Raw genomic sequence first — 5536 nt, forward strand, 5'->3', positions numbered from 1 at the left:
GGTCTAGTCATAAGATGTGTAAGTTCTAGCTATCTAATGTAGACATGGTGATTATAGTGAATAATAGCATATTCTATACATGAAATTTGTTGTGTGCTCTCCCATATATATATAAAAGGTAATGAGTTTATTAACTCAGTTGTGATCATTTCTCAATGTATATGTACCTGACATTATCACTTGTACACTTAGCAATACTTTCAAGATGTGTTGTATATATGTGTGTACACATTTGTAGGGGTTAGTTTTTTAAAACTTTTTTATTTACATTTCTTATATCTCTTTTTCCCTACTCCACACCAATCCCTTCCAACATGTCAATACCAGATAAGAGAGAGAAAGGGTTAGTGGGAGGGGGTGCAGTTCTCTTAGCTGCTTCCTGCTTCTTAGGGTTGTCAGGTTCCTTAGAGACGGTCCAATCTTCATTTCAGGAGATCTCCAGCTTCTTCTCCCATTGCATCAAACAGCACCCAGGAGCAACAAAGGAGGGAGCAGGAGCAGCCTGGTTCTTTCATCTCCACACTCTGGGCTCTGACATTTATTCTCTCTCCAGAGTCGTCAGAGTTAAATTATCTGCAGCTGGCAAAGAGCTCCTCTCAGAGCCCGCATGAGGCAAACAGCCCGCTGCTGTGGACCATCTCAATCAGTCCCACATGCCACACCTGGGATTAAAACAAAAACATGTTTATATTTACAACACACACCCACACATACACACACATTTGTAAGCATAAAATGTTTGTGTGTGTGTGTTTGTGTGTGTGTGTGTGTGTTGTGTGTGAATGCATATGGAGACCAGAAGGTCCTCTGTTGGTTTTCTCTTTATTGAACCCAAAGTTCTCCCATTGGGTAAGACTCACTAGGCAGTAAGCAGCTGAGCTTCTTCTGCCTCCTCATCCCCAGTTCTGGTATTCCAGACGCTGCCCTCCTTTTATGTACAAGCTAGGGATCAAAACCCAGGTCCTCATCCTTAAGGAGCAAGCACTTTATAGACTGAGCTATCTCTGCAGTCTTGGTATACACACTTTTATTTTTCAATCAAACTTCATAAACAAGGTTAGAAGAGTAGGTCAAATGTTTCTCAGTGATAATCTGCCAGCATTCTTCATCTATAAAAATAAAGTCAAAAGTGCATCTTCTTAGCAAGCATAAAACCCATAGGCTTTTAAGTTGGAGACAGACTTATTAGGAAAATGTGGGGCATCAGCCCACTCCTGACCCACTTCTCATTTTGAAACTCGTCACCCATTATCTGTGTTACCAATATGTTGTGCTACACAGCCCTTCCCCACGCTTTTTCCAAACCTACTAATGAGGCTTCCCTCAGTTTCTCCTAGCCCAGATGAGGCAAGAACTGCTATAAACAAATGAACGTTTATGATGCCTAGATACACTAAAGGAAAATCAACACAGGTCATCAAGAAACTAAATCAGTGATCTTGCTGACGGGGTGTTTTGTTTTTTCTGTTTGGAAGATGTCTAGATAAACTATCTGGCAGATTTCAATGAGATGAAAAAAACCTCAATAAGAAGTTAGCATCTATTTCTAAACAAACGGTTGAAATTTGGTTGTAATATGTAGTCAAGAAGTGGTCCAAGTTTCTATAAGTTTAGAGTATACCAAAACACAAATGAAATGCCAACATCTCTAAGGTCTAGTGGCAGACATGAAACTACAACATGGAACTTTTGATACCAGCCTGCTTCTTTGGTTACTCAAGTGTTTATCACTGACTGCTTGCCTCGTCGGTTTTTTCATAGACCTTAATCTCTGAGATACAAGTCAGATTATAAACCAAGTTGCTGCCATTTGTGGTATTTTTCCCGAAATACAGGGTTTGTTTTGTAATTAGACAAGTAACTTACGACTTTGTCTTAGTCACTGTTCTATTGCTGTGAAGAAACACTGAGACCAAGGCAACTCTTATGAAAGAAAGCATTTAATCAGGGGCTTGCGAACAGTTTCAGAGATTTGGTCCATTATCATCATGGCAGCATGCAGGCAGACAAGGTGGTGAAGTAGTAGCTGAGAGCTACATCCTGATCTGCAGGCAGAGAGTTAGCACCCTCCAAGAAGCAGGAAGTAGGAGGCACATGCACACCCTAAGACTAGGAAGCAAAACAGCGCACCCCAGTGGCCTAAACAACAGATACTAGCCTGCAACAGCAGCATCTTGAGGCAGTCTTTACATAACACATGGGCCTTTGGGAGACTGTGAATGGCCATACTACAGGAAAGAGGCAGTGAGGTAGAGGACAAGGACAATATCCAAGGAGAAGAAGGGATGGGCCTATCTTTCTGTTTTGTCATAGTCAGTGCCTTCCAAGCTCATAGGCACAATTGTCGTATTGTGTCTCCTACTTTGCCTCTCACTCTAGTTTGTCCTGAGTCTCATTAACAACCACATCACAGGTAGAAAAGAAAGAGAAAGGTCAAGGTGAACGTTACTTAGAACTGTAGTTGGGTTTCAGGATCTTCAAGAATACAAGAGCAGGTACAAAAGGAACAGGCTTGTGGGGTAGATGTTAGTGTCAGGGACAAGGAGGACCAAATCTTCTTATGGCCCAAGGACAAGATAGAAACAAAATTCAGTAGGGTCAAGGCCATTCTGGCATCAAGCTTAGTTACCATAAGAACATAATGGCTTGTGGCGAACAGTAAGGGTTAACAAGCTTCTGTGTGTGTTGTTTGGTTAAATGATGATAGTAAAAAAAAATTAATGGAGACATAGGAGCTTTTTGTTTTTAATAAAGCAAATCCTATCTGGCATAACTGTATATTCTAGACACTCAAGATCTCAGCCCATCACTCAAGACAGCAGTTAATAATCACCCAAGGATATCTTCTTGTCTTCAGAGTAACCCAATGCCCCATTCCTCTGTTGCTTTCCATGTAGAGCCTTCACATCTCCAACCTGACTTCCTTTCTCTCCAAGAAACTGCTTTGTCTGCTGGGTCCAGCTTGTCATGGTTCTGCCTTTGACATAGGTTGTTCTTGCTCCCAAATTGCCCATTACCACAACTGCTTATCCTTCGATGAAGAGAATTAATACCATTTCCTCTGGTAACCTGGGTAGTTTAAATCACACACCCCTCATAGCCACCCTACCCAACACAGAAAAGAGGAAATTGCTTGGCTCCTAAGAAGTCTCTGAGGGGCCTGTGAAGGCAGAAGCTAGAGCTGATTCATCATAGCTTCCTTACTGCTTTCCATGTCTTTAGTGGTGATCGTAAAATTGAAGCAGTCATAGTACCAACTGTAGCAGGACTTTCTTTATGGTTCCGCCTCCAAAAGGTATTGACTCAGAGACTTTTTTTTAAATTATTAATGCTTGGTCATAGCTTCAGCTTGTTCCCAACTAGCTCTTACCTTAATTTATCCTGTTCGTATTAGCCCCTGTTACTTCTCCATCTCAATCCTGGCACTTGTTTTTCCCTTCATATCCAGCAGGTAACTCTTCCCACGCCTGATTCTTTCCCAGAGTTTCACTCTCTTCCAGAAGTCCTGCTTTCCTGCCTTCGCTATTGGCTGCTTAGCTCTTTCTTAAACCAATCGGAAGGTGAGAGAAGCGTATGTTTATAAAACATTGAAACAGGTGATTCTTAATAATACCAAAGTCCACTACACTCAGCGCTCTGCTGGTACAGAAATCAGCACTTGAATATACAAAGACAACCTTTACACGGTGCACAGAAACATCACTCCAACGCCAAACTGAGAGAATGAGGTAAATATCCTCCCTCATATGAATGTGAAACTTGAAATCTGCTCTAATCAACGGTCCCCCCCCCTTGGCAGAAACAGCGGGGCAGGCTGCAGGTTGTAGAGTCACGCAGACCTCATGAGAGACCTGCCAGCTGTGTCACCACCACCAAGTTACTTAACCTCTTTGAAAATCAGTTATTTTATGTAGACGATGATGACAGCCAAAACCATATTTCATATAAAACATGTATATTAGAAAGAGATGTTACTTGTATAAATCATTTGTTCTATGTATAATGTAAAATAAAATAAAATTAAAAGAAAAAGAAAATGATATAAAAATTAAAAGGGAGAAAGGAACATTTGTAAGCGGTTTCTATAAGAAAAAAAAAAGCGGCTAAGACTAAAGTCAGAAATGAAACTTTAAATACTTTTCAGCAGTGAGTGGTGGTAGCACACTCCTTAATCCCAGTACTTGTGAGGCAGAGGCAGCCAGATCTCCATAAGTTCGAGGCCAGCCTAGTCTATAGAGTGAGTTCCAGGTCAGCCAGGGCTACACAAAGAAACTGTATCTCAGAAAAACAAAATAAAGACCTTTTTAAAGATAATTCAATGTCCTTCTCAAGAATGAATTGAACAACTGGCATTACTGTTTAACATTCATTGACAAAAATGTTGCCATAATCTTACAAAACTTGAATTCATATTTGAAATTCAGTGCAAATTTTTCAAAGTTCTTCCCTTTGTTGTGTCTCTTCCCTTACCATCACATTAAACCTTTAGAACCACCTCTCCCTTTCAGTCCATTTCTCCCTGTCAGTCACTCTTGGGCTTAACAACCATCTGGGTGAAAATGGTAGTCAGAATGTGGAAAAACAACTGCTCTCCTCATGTCCAGAAAGCAGAAGAGACCCCACAAACCCTTCAAAAGCTTATTTCTGATCACATAAAAATCTCCCACAGAGGCTCTTGCCTGCCAACAGGACAGCCTCAGGGACTGAACTCAGGACATATGGACCTTGCAAGACTTGAAGCCTCAAACTATAGCAGATGCACAGTTCTATAGCAAAAAAAAAATATATATATATATATATATATATCAGTTATATTTAGCATAATAGCATAGCATATCTATACTATAGTACAGCTACGTCAGATATATATATATATATATATATATATATATATATATATATATATACTGCTATATAGTACAGAGGAGACATGAGAGCCAGCTGCTGAGAAGGAGGCAGAAGGCAACTGCGCAGCAAAGCAGTCTTTTGCATTCTTTTCAGACTCACCCCTGCTTCTGCTAATTGCAAATGTAGCTGTGTTCTCTATAAATAAAAAGTGTGAGCGGCTTGATTGCATGACTCAGATCTCTTGAGCTGTTTGGGAAATGGTGAGGAAGATGGTTCTTGTCGGGGAGAAGAGGAAGTTCTAGAGGCAGAGTCATCTCTGCGGCTGGATGGTGCCACACATTTTACTTGGCTTCCCAGGTTGACACCACTGGGGGGGGGGTGGGAGCTTTAGAAGGTGGGGGCCTGTGGGAGGTCCTTAGGTCAAATGGAGCCATCATATGAAGATGACTGTGATGCCCAGCACTTCCTTTTTCCTTCTTGTGCTTCCTGGTCATGACGTAAATGGTCTGCTTCATTGGTGTTTCCTGTCAGTGCTATCTGGTAGCCTCACCCATACCAGGGACCTAAAAGCAACACTTTCACCCAGACTGGGAGCACAAATTATTGCCTGAAGCAAACTTTTTATCCTATAAACTAATTGGCTCATATACACTTTGTCATACAGATATCAAACGTTCCCTATTCTTAG

At 41.1% G+C, this 5536-nt stretch overlaps 1 long non-coding RNA gene across 2 annotated transcripts; it reads right to left on the bottom strand.

Moving 5' to 3' along the window:
- Positions 1-241: 241 nt before the first annotated feature.
- LOC110563953 (uncharacterized) lies at positions 242-5199 on the bottom strand. 2 transcript variants are annotated; one of them, XR_002477308.2, is made up of 3 exons: positions 5008-5199; positions 3371-3543; positions 242-662 (listed from the first exon to the last, which is right to left on the bottom strand). It is a non-coding gene; the product is annotated as an uncharacterized LOC110563953 (long non-coding RNA). The 2 variants fall into 2 exon arrangements; XR_009585169.1 differs by lacking the exon at positions 5008-5199 and having other exon boundaries at positions 3371-4731.
- Positions 5200-5536: the final 337 nt, after the last annotated feature.

This window comes from Meriones unguiculatus, chromosome 12, assembly GCF_030254825.1.
Source record: "Meriones unguiculatus strain TT.TT164.6M chromosome 12, Bangor_MerUng_6.1, whole genome shotgun sequence".
In the NCBI taxonomy this organism is placed as follows: Eukaryota; Metazoa; Chordata; class Mammalia; order Rodentia; family Muridae; genus Meriones; species Meriones unguiculatus.